Here is a 16,861-nt window from a genome sequence, read left to right as displayed (position 1 = left end):
TGAACATTACTAACTCTGCAACTACGCAGAAACCTAGGTGAAAGAAACTGTTAATGACATTCATTATGCATCGTACCTATGTAAACGCGATGAACCATTTCTTTGATTAATAACTACGAACATTTACGTGAGCTATATTCAGCAAAAAACTGAAAATGTGAAGTGCATAATTCGTGCATCGTCTAGTGACAATACTACAGTACCTAACTTCAAGATGTTAACTGGATTAAACGGACACAAAGTGCCTGTCCAGAAAACAACACGACGGGTGGAAGAATTTTGGTTGGAACTTCAGGGAATGAAATGTTCTCGAAATGTGACGGACACTCTTACCTGGACTGTCCAAGGATCCACGCCAGCTATGTGCCGTCCGAGGTTCTGCAACCAAGCTTCCACGGAATGTAAAAAACGAACTGCACGGGGACCAATTACTAACGGGTCACGTCAAATCTGTAATAAACAATGTTTTTTGTCACAACGAACTGCATCACAACGACTATAATAGAAATGGAAATGGACACGCTTATGTTTTAATCACGTTGTTATACAACGATGATACTAACCTGTGAAAAAATTATTGTGCAGCAGATGAATATGAACTGTAATAACGACACGATGTGAATAGGTCGACGCACCTGAAACATACGGACATTTTTCTTTGAAGTATTTCAAAACAATACTATGTAACTAAGAACATTCAACAATCTAAGTTGTATTGTGATATAACAAATATTGTAAATTTAAAACTAAGTTACCTGTTATAGAATGTAGTCTTCATATGTAATCTTGGTTGAATATTTTCTTTGTGCAACGACTAAGATACGCGCGCACACGAACAATATGAACTGCATTACTGTGCCGCGTGATCTAACTGTATGATATAACGGCACTGCCGGAGTCACACAGACGCTTCTGCGCATGCGCGCACTCTATCTGCCAACATAAGAACTTTTACGACGCACCCGCGTCATTCAAATTTTGTATATAATGTGTATAATGTGTGTAATGTAAGTCATGTGAATAGTTGTAGATAACTTAGATTTTCTTGTGCCTTTAGGTGAATTGCTCGCCTGCAGGTGTGTCCTTTCGCCTCGCAATTCAGGGGGCAATATAAAGGCACATTTGCATGCCGAGCGTGAGTTTCCTCATAAACGCGAAATATTAATTAAATAAATAATCAGTGACTAATAAATAAAGCCTATGGCATACAACTGCAGCGCTGTGTCGCTGATAAAGACAAAAGAATAATTACGTTACTCTTATGTTTGTTTAAGAGGGGAGAGCTCAGGTAGAAGTGGTGCGAGAAGCACGTATTTTATTTTATTGTCTGGCACACCGCCATATTTTCATGTTATAGAAGAATACTGCGAGTTGCAACCACACTAGGCACTCGATTCTGTAATGAATTTATATTTATAAAAGTAAGTAGGATTATGAACTGTAGGCTATTTCATTGAATATATCTGATTTAACTAACTGTGTAAGTTTTTTATGTTTAGTAGACAATCACCTCTGTACGACGTATTGGCATGGCTGGCAAATCATTGTAATATTGAGATTAGATCATGAGTCCGTACCTACCGCAGCAGTCTTTGGAAACGATTTAATTACGAAGTCCTATTATTTCAGTTTTATTTCACGGTCAACTACGAGTTACATTGCCTTTTCCAAATAGCCATTGTCAAGCGTCTGATACCGAATAATTAAACGTCCACGTTCCAGATAAGCAAATACCAATTACAACCAATCATCATTCATACAGAATAATTAATCATTAATATTTTATTCCATTTTATTTTTATTTACTTTATATCATGCATTAGGCAGCTACAGGGCAATGTACAGTACTTCATGCTCATGCATTAGGTGGCTGCAATGCACTGTACAGTACTTTGTGCTCATGCATTAAGCAGCTCCAGTGCAATGTACAGTACTTCATGCTCATGCATTAGGCGTCTGCAATGCACTGTACAGTACTCTGTGCTCATGCATTAGGCAGCTCCAGTACAATGTATAGTACTTCATGCTCATGCATTAGGTGGCTGCAACGCACTGTACAATACTTTGTGCTTATGCATTAGGCAGCTCCAGTGCAATGTATAGTATTTCATGCTCATGCATTAAGTGGCTGCAATGCACTGTACAGTACTTTGTGCTTATGCATTAAGCAGCTCCAATACAATGTATAGTGCTTCTTGCTCATGCATTAGGTGGCTGCATTTCACTGTACAGTACTTTGTGTTCATGCATTAGGCAGCTCCAGTGCAATGGACAGTACTTCATGCTCATTCTTTAGGCGGCTGCAACGCACTGTACAGTACTTTGTGCTCATGCATTAGGCAGCTCCAATACAATGTATAGTACTTCATGCTCATGCATTAGTTGGCTGCAACGCACTGTACAGTACTTTGTGCTTATGCATTAGGCAGCTCCAGTCCAATGTATAGTATTTCATGCTCTTGCACTGGGCAGCTGCAATGCACTGTACAGTACTTTGTGCTCATGCATTAAGCAGCTCCAGTACAAAGTATAGTACTTCATGCTAATGCATTAGGCGGCTGCAGTGCACTGTACAGTAATTTGTGTTCATGCATTAGGCAGCTCCAGTGCAATGGACAGTACTTCATGCTCATGCTTTAGGCAGCTACAACGCACTGTACAGTTCTTTGTGCTTATGCATTAGGCAGCTGCAGCACAATGTACAGTACTTCATGCTGATGCATTGGGCGGCTGCAAAGCACCGTACAGTACTCTGTGCTCATGCATTAAGCAGCTCCAGTGCAATGTATAGTACTTCATGCTCATGCATAGGTGGCTGCAATGGACTGTACAGTACTCTGTGCTCATGCATTAGGCAGCTCCAGTGCAATGGACAGTACTTCATGCTCATGCATTAGGCAGCTGCTGGGCAATGTACAGTACTTCATGCTCATGGATTAGGTGGCTGCAATGCACTGTACAGTGTTTTGTGCTTATGCATTATGCCACTCCAGCGCAATGTACAGTACTTCATGCTCATGGATTAGGTGGCTGCAATGCACTGTACAGTGTTTTGTGCTTATGCATTATGCCGCTCCAGCGCAATGTACAGTACTTCATGCTCATGCATTAGGCGGCTACAGTGCACTGTACAGAACTTTGTGTTTATGCATTAGGCAGCTCCAGTACAATGTATAGTACTTCATGCTCATGCATTAGGTGGCTGCAATGCACTGTACAGTACTTTGTGCTCATGCATTAGGCAGCTGCAGGGCAATGTACAGTACTTCAAGCTCATGCATTAGGTGGCTACAATGCACTGTACAGTACTCTGTGCTCATGCATTAGGCAGCTCCAGAACAATATATAGTACTTCATGCTCATGCATTCTGTGGCTGTAACGCACTGTACAGTACTTTGTGCTTATGCATTAGGCAGCTCCAGTCCAATGTATAGTATTTCATGCTCATACATTAAGCGGCTGCAATGCACTGTACAGTACTTTGTGCTCATGCATTAAGCAGCTCCAGTACAATGCATAGTACTTGTTGCTCATGCATTAGGCAGCTCCAGTGCAATGGACAGTACTTCATGCTCATGCTTTAGGCGGCTGCAACGCACCGTACAGTACTTTGTGCTCATGCATTAGGCAGCTCCAGTACAATTTATAGTACTTCATGCTCATGCATTAGGTGGCTGCAGTGCACTGTACAGTACTTTGTGTTCATGCATTAGGCAGCTCCAGTGCAATGGACAGTACTTCATGCTCATGCTTTAGGTGGCTGCAACGCACTGTACAGTACTTTGTGCTCATGCATTAGGCAGCTCCAGTACAATGTATAGTACTTCATGCTCATGCATTTGGTGGCTGTAATGCACTGTACAGTACTTTGTGCTTATGCATTAGGCAGCTCCAGTCCAATGTATAGTATTTCATGCTCATGCATTAGGCAGCTGCAATGCACTGTACAGTACTTTGTGCTTATGCATTAGGCAGCTCCGGTGCAATGTACAGTACTTCATGCTCATGCATAGGGCGGTTACAATGCACTGTACAGCACTTTGTACTCATGCATTAGGCAGCTGCCGGGTCTAACAATCCTACCACAACAAAGGTCAAAACTATGATAACGATTGTGGTGTTGCTCTCATATTATGTGGCAGGTGTCATTAGAGCACAGTTAATAGTCATTTCATGTAATAATGAAAAAACTAGGCACTCATCTTCCTTTGTTTCCCTCGCTGGTCTCTTATTATCATGGCTCAGTCGTTGAAAATCTAGGTGATTATGATTCAACTCGGATGCAAAAAGGCCTAGGTTTTATCCAGCTATATTCAATAGTTTTGTAGATGCGCTTCACAAAACATCCTTGGAGATGAAGCCTTTCAAACGTAGCTCAATGGTGATGTAAAAAAAATATCAGCACTCTGAATTTAAGTTACACTTACTTTTAACTGCATTTATTGCAATATCACGCGACACACTAAACATCACTTCACAATACAAAACATACTTGAAAACATCTTTCTCACATTTTATAAGCCAACTACAATATGCATCTTTCCAACATGACGTCCACGACTTGACCTTCTCAACGTCCGACTCTCTAACAACTTAATAACTAACTACCAATCACTTACGCGGCCAAAAATCAGAGTTACAAGTAGGTCAAAGATCATAGTGACAAAAGAAAGAATACACATAAGAATAATATCATTGCAGTATAAACATATCAATGTATCACAAATGAAATCAAATCTGCATGTTGTCTCAGAAATATGTCAACTACATTGCAGGAACACAGTAGAATATAGCTGGTATCGAGGAGAGGTTCAGGTGAGGTGCCGTAATGGTTGCGTAATTCAAGTACCATTACAAGGCAACGTACAATACTTCATGCTCATGCATTACGCGGCTGCAATGCACTGTACAGTACTTTGTGCTCATGCATTAGGCAGCTGCAGGGCAATGTACAGTACTTCATGCTCATGCATTAGGTGGCTGCAATGCACTGTACAGTACTTTGTGCTCATGCATTAGGCAGCTGCAGGGCAATGTACTGTGCTACATGCTCATGCATTAGGTGGCTGCAATGCACTGTACAGTACTTTGTGCTCATGCATTAAGCAGCTCCAGTGCAATGTACAGTACTTCATGCTCATGCATTAGGCGGCTGCAATGCACTGTACAGTACTCTGTGCTCATGCATTATGCAGCTCCAATACAATGTATAGTACTTCATGCTTATGCATTAGGTGGTTGCAGTGCACTGTACAGTACTTTCTGTTCATGCATTAGGCAGCTCCAGTGCAATGGACAGTACTTCATGCTCATGCTTTAGGCGGCTGCAATGCACTGTACAGTACTCTGTGCTCATGCATTAGGCAGCTCCAGTACAATATATAGTACTTCATGCTCATGCATTAGGTGGCTGCAATGCACTGTACAGTACTTTGTGCTCATGCATTAAGCAGGTCCAGTGCAATGTACAGTACTTCATGCTCATGCTTTAGGCGGCTTCAATGCACTGTACAGTAATCTGTGCTCATGCATTAGGCAGCTCCAGTACAATATATAGTACATCATGCTCATGCATTAGGTGGCTGCAATGCACTGTGCAGTACTTTGTGCTCATGCATTAGGCAGCTCCAGTAGTATGTACAGTACTTCATGATAATGCATTGGGCGGCTACAATGCACTGTACAGCACTTTGTGCTCATGCATTAGGCAGCTGCAGGGCAATGTACAGTACTTCATGCTCATGCATTAGGTGGCTGCAATGCACTGTACAGTACTTTGTGCTCATGCATTAAGCAGCTCCAGTGCAATGTACAGTACTTCATGCTCATGCATTAGGCGGCTGCAACGCACTGTACAGTACTCTGTGCTCATGCATTAGGCAGCTCCAGTACAATGTATAGTACTTCATGCTCATGCATTTGGTGGCTGCAACGCACTGTACAATACTTTGTGCTTATGCATTAGGCAGCTCCAGTGCAATGTATACTATTTCATGCTCATGCATTAAGTGGCTGCAATGCACTGTACAGTACTTTGTGCTCATGCATTAAGCAGCTCCAGTACAATGTATAGTATTTCTTGCTCATGCATTAGGCGGCTGCATTGCACTGTACAGTACTTTCTGTTCATGCATTAGGCAGCTCCAGTGCAATGGACAGTACTTCATGCTCATGCTTTAGGCGGCTGCAACGCACTGTACAGTACTTTGTGCTCATGCATTAGGCAGCTCCAATACAATGTATAGTACTTCATGCTCATGCATTAGTTGGCTGCAACGCACTGTACAGTACTTTGTGCTTATGCATTAGGCAGCTCCAGTCCAATGTATAGTATTTCATGCTCTTGCACTGGGCAGCTGCAATGCACTGTACAGTACTTTGTGCTCATGCATTAAGCAGCTCCAGTACAAAGTATAGTACTTCATGCTAATGCATTAGGCGGCTGCAGTGCACTGTACAGTAATTTGTGTTCATGCATTAGGCAGCTCCAGTGCAATGGACAGTACTTCATGCTCATGCTTTAGGCGGCTGCAACGCACTGTACAGTACTTTGTGCTCATGCATTAGGCAGCTCCAGTACAACGTATAGTACTTGATGCTCATGCAATAGGCGGCTGCATTACAGTGTACAGTACTCTGTGCTCATGCACTAAGCAGCTCCAGTGCAATGTACAGTATTTCATGCTCATGCATTAGGTGGCTGCGGTGGACTGTACAGTACATTTTGTTCATGCATTAGGCAGCTCCAGTGCAATGGACAGTACTTCATGCTCATGCTTTAGGCGGCTGCAAGTCACCGTACAGTACTCTCTGCTCATGCATTAAGCAGCTCCAGTGCAATGTATAGTACTTCATGCTCATGCATAGGTCGCTGCAATGGACTGTACAGTACTTTGTGTTCATGCATTAGGCAGCTCCAGTGCAATGGACAGTACTTCATGCTCATGCATTAGGCAGCTGCTGGGCAATGTACAGTACTTCATGCTCATGGATTAGGTGGCTGCAATGCACTTTACAGTGTTTTGTGCTTATGCATTATGCCGCTCCAGCGCAATGTACAGTACTTCATGCTCATGCATTAGGCGGCTACAGTGCACTGTACAGAACTTTGTGTTTATGCATTAGGCAGCTCCAGTACAATGTATAGTACTTCATGCTCATGCATTAGGTGGCTGCAGTGCACTGTACAGTACTTTTTGTTCATACATTAGGCAGCTCCAGTGCAATGGACAGTACTTCATGCTCATGCTTTAGGCGTCTGCAATGCACTGTACAGTGCTCTGTGCTCATGCATTAAGCAGCTCCAGTGCAATGTATAGTACTTCATGCTCATGCATTAGGTGGCTACGGTGGACTGTACACTACTTTGTGTTCATGCATTAGGCAGCTCCAGTCCAGTGGGCAGTACTTCATGCTCATGCATTAGGTGGCAGCAGTGCACTCTACAGTACAGTTTGTTCATGTATTAGGCAGCTCCAGTGCAATGGACAGTACTCCATGCTCATGCTTTAGGCGGCTGCAAGTCACTGTACAGTACTTTGTGCTCATGCATTAGGCAGCTCCAGTACAACGTATAGTACTTGATGCTCATGCATTAGGTGGCTGCAGTGCACTGTACAGTACTTTGTGCTCATGCGTTGAACAGCTCCAGTGCAGTGGACAGTACTTCATGCTCATGCTTTTGGCAGCTACAACGCACTGTACAGTACCTTGTGCTTATTCATTAGGCAGCTCCAGCGCTATGTACAGGACTTCATGCTGATGCATTAGGCGGCTGCATTGCACTGTACAGTACTCTGTGCTCATGCATTAAGCAGGTCCAGTGCAATGTATAGTACTTCATGCTCATGCATTAGGTGGCTCGGTGCACTGTACAGTACTTTGTGTTCATACATTGGGCAGCTTCAGTGCAATGGACAGTACTTCATGCTCATACATTAAGCAACTGCTGGGCAATGTACAGTACTTCATGCTCATACATTAGGTGGCTGCAATGCACTGTACAGTGTTTTGTGCTTATGCATTATGTAGCTCCAGGGCAATGTACAGTACTTCATGCTCATATATTTGGCGGCTGCAATGCACTGTACAGTACTCTGTGCTCATGCATTAGGCGGCTCCAGTACAATGTATAATACTTCATGGTCATGCATTAAGTGGCTGCAGTGCACTGTACAGTACTTTGTGTTCATGCACTAGGCAGCTCCAGTTAAATGGACAGTACTTCGTGCTCATGCATTAGGATGCTGCAGAGCAAAGTACAGTACATCATGCTCATGCATTAGGTGGCTGCAATGCACTGTACAGTGTTTTGTACTCATGCATTATGCAGCTCCAGTGCAATGTACAGTCTTTCATTCTCATGCATTAGGCAGCTTCAGGGCAATGTACAGTACTTCATGCTCATGCATTAGGTGGCTGCAATGCACTGTACAGTACTATGTGCTCATGCATTAAGCAGCTCCACTGCAATGTACAGTACTTCATGCTCATGCATTAGGCGGCTGCAATGCAGTGTACAGTACTCTGTGCTCATGCATTAGGCAGCTCCAGTGCAATAGATAGTACTTCATGCTAATGCATTAGGCAGATGCAGGGCAATGTACAGTACTTCATGCTCATGCATTAGGTGGCTGCAATGCACTGTACCATACTTTGTGCTCATGCATTAAGCACCTCTAGTGCAATGTATAGTACTTAATGCTCATGCATTAGGCGGCTGCAATGCACTGTACAGTACTCTGTGCTCATGTATTAGGCAGCTCCAGTGCAATGGACAGTACTTCATGCTCATGCATTAGGCCGCTGCAGGGCAATGTACAGTACTTCATGCTCGTGCATTAGGCGGCTGCAATGCACTGTACAGTACTCTGTGCTCATGCATTAGGCAGCTCCAGTGCAACGTACAGTACTTCATGCTCATGCACTAGGCGGCTGCAATGCACTGTACAGTACTCTGTACTCATGCATTAAGCAGCTCCAGTGCTATGTACAGTACTTCATGCTCATGCATTAGGCGGCTGCAATGCATGTACAGTACTTTGTGCTCATGCATTAAGCAGCTCCAGTGCAATGTACATTACTTCATGCTCATGCATTAGGCGGCTGCAATGCACTATACAGTACTCTGTGCTCATGCATTAAGGAGCTCCAGTGCAATGTACAGTACTTCATGCTCATGCATTAGGCGGCTGCACTGCACTGTACAGTAGTCTGTGCTCATGCATTAAGCAGCTCAAGTGCAATGTACAGTACTTCATGCTCATGCATTAGGCGGCTGCAATGCACTGTACAGTACTCTGTGCTCATGCATTAAGCAGCTCCAGTGCAATGTACAGTACTTCATGCTCATGCATTTGGCGGCTTCAATGCCCTGTACAGTACTCTGTGCTCATGCATTAAGCAGCTCCAGTGCAATGTACAGTACTTCATGCTCATGCATTAGGCGGCTGCAATGCACTGTACGGCACTCGGTGCTCATGCATTAAGCAGCTCCAGTGCAATGTACAGTACTTCCTGCTGATGCATTAGGCAGCTGCAATGCACTGATCAGTACTTTGTGCTCATGCGTTAAGCAGCTTCAGAGCAATGTACAGTACTTCATTCTCATGCATTAGGCGGCTGCAGTGCACTGTACAGAACGTTGTGTTCATGCATTAGGCAGCTCCAGTGCATTGGACAGTACTTCATGCTCATGCTTTAGGTGGCTGCAACGCACTGTACTGTACTTTTTGCTTATGCATTAGGCAGCTCCAGCGCAATGTACAGTACTTCATGCTGATGCATTAGGCGGCTGCAATGCACTGTACAGTACTCTATGCTCATGCATTAGGCAGCTCCAGTGCAACGTACAGTACTTCATGCTCATGCACTAGGCGGCTGCAATGCACTGTACAGTACACTGTGCTCATGCATTAAGCAGCTCCAGTGCAATGTACAGTACTTCATGCTCATGCATTAGGCAGCTGCAATGCACTGTACAGTACTCTGTGCTCATGCATTAAGCAGCTCAAGTGCAATGTACAGTACTTCATGCTCATGCATTAGGCAGCTGCATTGCACTGTTCAGTACTTTGTGCTCATGCATTAAGCAGCTCCAGAGCAATGTACAGTACTTCATGCTCATGCATTAGGCGGCTGCCGTGCACTGTACAGAACGTTGTGTTCATGCATTAGGCAGCTCCAGTGCAGTGGACAGTACTTCATGCTCATGCTTTAGGCGGCTGCAACGCACTGTACTGTAGTTTTTGCTTATGCATTAGGCAGCTCCAGCGCAATGTACAGTACTTCATGCTGATGCATTAGGCGGCTGCAATGCACTGTACAGTACTCTGTGCTCATGCATTAGGCAGCTGCAGTGCAATGTATAGTACTTCATGCCCGTGCATTAGGCGGCTGCAATGCACTGTACAGTACTCTGTGCTCATGCATTAGGCAGCTGCAGTGCAATGTACAGTAGTTCATGCCCATGCATTAGGCGGCTGCAACGCACTGTACAGTACTTGGTGCTCATGATTTAGGCAGCTGCAGGGGGCGGAGCGAGTGGCAAGCAAGAGTGTGCACGAAACTAAAAATGCTGTACTTTCAGACAGTCATAATTGTGTATTATCAGAATTAAGGCACACGTTTTTTGGCAAGTGTTCGATTCCTGGACCTGATATTTTGTGATTCCGGTTTTCACTCTAATAATATGAGATCAAATTACTGATGTTTCCTTGTAAGAATAAATTGGAAAAGCTTCCAGAAGAGCTAGTACAAATGGTGCATATAGTTATATAGTAAAAACATTGAATTAGTCCTAATAAATTCTTTGCAAAAACAGACATAATGTCTTATGGGATACCGCAATCACTGCTTATACAATGTTACTTATAATCCGTCTTGATTGCAAAAATTTTTATTTACATGACCAGTTTCGGTTCCTCTAGAACCATCTTCAGATCTGAAACGATAATGATTGTAATTTACTATTTCACAAATGCAAAACTTTTTTGATCCTATCCCATCAATATGAAATTTTCCAGAAAGTACCTGCAATTTCCGTTGCAGGATTAACGCGTCCACATGTAAGGTGCCAGGACATGGGAAATTACTTGTTAGCATACCAACATTAGTATTAATCCAGAATGAGATTTTCACTCTGCAGCGGAGTGTGCGCTGATATGAAACTTCCTGGCAGATTAAAACTGTGTGCCCGACCTAGGCTCGAACTCGGGACTTTGCCTTTCGCGGGCAAGTGCTCTACCATCTGAGCTACCGAAGCACGATTCACGCCCGGTCCTCACAGCTTTATTTCTGCCAGTATCTCGTCTCCTACCTTCCAAACTTTACAGAAGCTCTTCTGCGAACCTTGCAGAACTAGCACTCCTGAAAGAAAGGATATTGCGGAGACATGGCTTAGCCACAGCCTGGGGGATGTTTCCAGAAAGAGATTTTCACTCTGCAACGGAGTGTGCGCTGATATGAAACTTCCTGGCAGATTAAAACTGTGTGCCCGACCGAGACTCGAACTCGGGACCTTTGCCTTTCGCGGGCAAGTGCTCTACCATCTTAGCTACCGAAGCACGACTCACGCCCGGTCCTCACAGCTTTACTTCTGCCAGTATCTCGTCTCCTACCTTCCAACCTGTGGCTAAGCCATGTGTCCGCAATATCCTTTCTTTCAGGAGTGCTAGTTCTGCAAGGTTCGCAGAAGAGCTTCTGAAAATTTGGAAGGTAGGAGACGAGATACTGGCAGAAGTAAAGCTGTGAGGACCGGGCGTGAGTCGTGCTTCGGTAGCTCAGATGGTAGAGCACTTGCCCGCGAAAGGCAAAGGTCCCGAGTTCGAGTCTCGGTCGGGCACACAGTTTTAATCTGCCAGGAAGTTTCATATCAGCGCACACTCCGTTGCAGAGTGAAAATCTCATTCTGGAAACATCCCCCAGGCTGTGGCTAAGCCATGTCTCCGCAATATCCTTTCTTTCAGGAGTGCTAGTTCTGCAAGGTTCGCAGAAGAGCTTCTGTAAAGTTTGGAAGGTAGGAGACGAGATACTGGCAGAAGTAAAGTTGTGAGGACCGGCCGTGAGTCGTGCTTCGGTAGCTCAGATGGTAGAGCACTTGCCCGCGAAAGGCAAAGGTCCCGAGTTCGAGCCTAGGTCGGGCACACAGTTTTAATCTGCCAGGAAGTTTCATATTAGTATTAATAATAAAGGGACTTGTAAGGGCATGAGATCATGACTCTATTGAATTATGATAAATATGATGCACTCTCAAGCAGTACTCCCTGCATGTCTGCAGGATTGAGCCACTAACGTAAAGCGTTGGTGAAAAGCGTCGGAATTTGAGAATTGAGCAATGTAAAGTCTGCAGCTGGCCGTAGCTCGCCGGGCCGCCGTGGGCGGCAGGTAGCGGTCACTGGAAACGCGGGACAATACGGCGCTTCTGGGGGTAGCCCGGCATCCGGAGCCACCTGTGCTGGGCAACACGTGGCGAAGACGGGAATTTCGTTTGCCTAGGGGTGATATGACCTACTCGATCATTGGGTAGATCTCAGAAATGGCGTTGGAGGGATTTCGGCGATGATACAGCGTTCGACATTGGCCGAAACTGAGTATTCTTCCGCCGCGTTTTCGTACGCGTGGGAGACGGGAGAATTGTTTAGAGTGAGGACTTCAGCCATCGAGCGGTGCGGACTTGGAGACGGCGTCTTCGCCATCGTCTTCAATGGGAGATATACGGTCTGAATCGCAGTACTGCACCAACGCGTGTTCCGTGCAGAGTTCTGCGGTTAGAGCTCTTGTGTGCTCAGAAGTGAGATTTTCAACAACTCTTAACCACTTCCAACAACTTACCTAATATTCTTGATCTGGTAGTTATCCTTGCGAGGTGCCGAGTATTTATCAACGCAGCTGCCGGTAATAGGGGCGCGTAATTGCAAATTGTTAATGTGCCATTCTCAGGAGGGTGTGCGTGGACAAAGAGATTCACATTTTTTTTGTAAAATTTGTCAGTTGTGGGGAATATCAAATTAAAATGCCAATATTACAATCGAATTATCGACTTCATTGTAGCTAGTCACTGCACAGCTTGCCCAGACGGGAAGGAAAGAAGTTTTGCAGTCTTCTATGTCAGCGACGGACAAATAAGCTTACACACACACACAGCTTCCTTCGCAAGCTCCGTCACATAAAATTGGTTGGCAGAATGGATGTCATTTATATTAATTATGAAACTATTGCCGACAGGGTGGCGTCTTGTACATTTGTTACATTACATATGCACATACTTTATTAAGTAGATTTTCGTAATTTTACTTTTATCTCTAAAAATGCTTAGTTAAAATCTGTAGACGTCAATGTTAAAATCTGTACTTGTCAAAATTAAAATACTCAATAAAATTATCATTTTTGTTCGATCTAAAACAAAGGGCGATTTTTATATCCACGGCGTTGGTGTAGACATGTGTTCCTCCACGGTCTGCTTCCGTGGTTCCCGCTATTTCGGTGTTGTGCCGGGAGCCATTCAGTCGTCTGATGTCTATCGCCATGGGTAAGAGGGCCGTGCAGGAGGGCCCCGTCAACGACGTAAGGCGCTGCACGCCTCTTCCGGCTTTTTCACCATGCACCATCTCTCATCCTTCCGCTTGGACATCTATACGCGACAGTGATCATCTCAGTAAGTCGTCACAAATACTAAATACTAAAATAGGCATTATGACTGAACTCGCTTTGCTCGTTGAGGGTTAAATCCGGATCTTTTTTTATGTAGGTGTATATTTCAACTTCTTCCAAAATGTTAAGAAGCTGTCCCTTATGAGGTCTATGTAGCTTCCCAACATTAGTATTAATGTTCCGTGTATTAATGTTCCGCGTATTAATGTTCCGTGTTCGTGCTGAGTGCTTTAAGGCAGCCATATGCACCCCAAGCGCTGTTTTGTTTTGGGAGTAGGTGTGCTCCCTGTATCTGGTTTCGAAGTTCCTACCAGTGTGACCTACATATTGTTTACAGCAGTCATCACATTTGATCTTATATACACATGAATCCTGAAATTTATTCCTACTATTACATATTTTGTGCCGGAGCTTCAATTTTAGCGTGTTGTTTGTTCGGAAAATGTTTTGAAAAACGTTTTGCATTTGTGAAATAGTAAATTAGTATCATTATCGTCTCAGATCTGAAGATGGTTCTAGAGGAACCGAAACCGGTCATGTGAATAAACAGTTTTACAATCAAGACTGATTATAAGTAACATTCTAATAATTTCTGTTGGCCATGCGCTTGATCAGCACCAGGAAAATCCCCCCCCCCCCCTCTCTCTCTCTCACACACACTCACACACACACACACACACACACACAGCAACGTAATGGGGCATTCATTGCTAGCAGAGAAAGATTCCCATAAATGAAGCCAAAAGCAGAATCAAGATGTATGGATGTATGGGAGAAACATAATATACATCTCACATAAATATGAGTGTATGTGTGTATGTCTAGTATCTCCTCCAAAACCACCAGATAGAGTTAACAAAATGTGGCACAGAAACAGCAGAGCCCATGAGTATCTTGCACTTGAGGGGGGGGGGGGGGGGCTATGACCTCCGAACTCCAATAGGAGTGGAGATCCAGCAAAAATGTGTTTTTTTCTGTCTGTGGAGAATAGACTGCCTTGCTCAACAGACATGTTGGGTGGGAATAGTATTGGCCTGCCAAATAAACCCGCTTTGCAGGGCAGCTTACATTTTAGGGTAGAAATGGTTCTCAAATGGACAGATAGAGGGGGATGAAGATATGGTCAGAGGCAGGGGGAGGAAGATATGGTCAGACAGTCAGAGAGAGGGATTCGAGGAAATGGACAAATGGAACGGAAACGTTGATGAAAAGACAGGAAGGGTGGGAAGGAGGAGATAGACAGATAGAGGTTGTAGGATGAAATGGACAAGTATGAGGAGAAAGAGATTGGTACAGAGGGGGCGTAGGAGATGTGTTCAATATATGTGCTGAACACAGATGTGGGTGAAGCCATGAGGAAAAGGATATACATTGAGACACACCACATATATTTCCCAGTCATATCAAGAAATACTTTGAGCTGTTAGTAACACACTATCAACCAAAACTAATAAATACATACACAACAATGTGAATAACTACGATAAGATGACAAGAACCATCAAGAATAGGTAAATGGGAGGACTGTATCCTTGTAACACTGGCTAGTTAGCAATAGATACCACCACAGTTTGGTCAAATGCATGTTCTGACTAGCTCCAGATCGCAGACAGCTAGCCCTCCATGACTGTCAAGTGAAAAATCCCCCGAAGAGAACCTTGTCACTGAGTTGCATCCAGTTGCCCGAAGATTTTCGCACGATTACAGTCAGTACTGATTTACATACTATGGTTCAGGGAGGAAGGGTCAAGGAACAAATTTTCTGATTTCGATGCAGACTCCTTTCAAGCACTCAGTCATCCTATGAAGTCATATTAGCAACAAATCTACTCGCAGATCTACTGCATAGTGTGGGACTACTACTGTACACGCATGCTGTCACATTATCGTGACATCCTCTGTATAGAGCATTTGTCATGACATAGAGTGAAGAAAAATTAGTGTATTCAGGCTGCGCATGTGATTCTTTGCAAGCAACAATGTCTGTCGGGGAATTTCGGTCTGTGCATTTATTTGTTGGAGATTGACTGTCATTTTGCAATGCTGTACTTACGCGTACCTTTATTCAGGACATTATAAAAGTGCTAAACAGGCAATTCAGTGGGAGCGAGCTCTTCGATCAAAACTTTCACCAACGTGGAGTCTAGCATGAGGTCCATTTCAGAAAACTATGAGTCTGCTGAAAGAACATACTGTCGTGGCTGGCACTACACTGACGTTACAGAACTGAGTGGCTGACATTACTTGGCTGGTCGTAGCCACTAACTAGCTCCTGGTAGAGTTATCGTTGAGCTCGTGGTGTCCTATTTTGTACAAAGGAACCTACAGAACGATGATTACCATACTAATCTAAATAATAATCATTAACGAAAACGAAAGTTCAAAAATACTTCTGTACCTGCAGAAGAATAAGATTTTTTTGTGTATCTCTTGTCTTGGCAAAATAATGTAATTTGCCATGCTAATTTAACTGTTATTAACTAAAAACATTTCTATTTAAAGTAGTGTCCTTAAACACTGACTGTGCAATTACGAGGGTCGTCCACAAAGTAAGTTCCGTCTCTATCTCTATCCGCGGCAGCGCTACGATAGCAGTTCCGACCATGCGCGGCAGTTACTCTGACTCAAGGAGAAGACATGTACGCCATTTTCAGATCGCTGCTGCCGGCGTGTGCTTTGTAGTGCTTCGTTGTAATCCTTCCGCGTGTGAAATCAGATTTGTGATTCTTTTTCTAAATGCAACTAAAGTTAAACCAAAGGAAATTCATCGGCAAATCTGCGAGGTTTACGGACAAAATGCTATGAGTGATTCAATGATTAGAAGATGGGTCAGACTGTTCAATGAAGGACGTGATAAAGTGGACAATGAAGAACGAAGTGAACGCCCGTCTGTGGTTACTGATGAACTGGTTCACACAATTGAAGAGAAGATTAAGCACAACTGTAAGTTTACAGTGCCCTTGCTGTGGAAGTTCCGCAGATCTCACAATCACTAATTTATGAAATTGTAACTGAAATTTCGTAAACTTTGCTCACGTTAGATATCCAAAATTCTTACTGAACAACACAAAAACAACGGATGGGCAGTGCACTTGAGTTTTTGACACGCTGCAATGAAGAAGGCGATGGGTTTCATTCTCGGATAGTCACGGGGGATGAAACTTGGATATGGCACGACACCCCTGAAACAAAACGGCAATCAATGGAATG

The sequence above is a fragment of the Schistocerca nitens genome, chromosome 8, assembly GCF_023898315.1.
Source record: "Schistocerca nitens isolate TAMUIC-IGC-003100 chromosome 8, iqSchNite1.1, whole genome shotgun sequence".
In the NCBI taxonomy this organism is placed as follows: Eukaryota; Metazoa; Arthropoda; class Insecta; order Orthoptera; family Acrididae; genus Schistocerca; species Schistocerca nitens.
Note: the sequence above shows the minus strand (reverse complement) of the source record.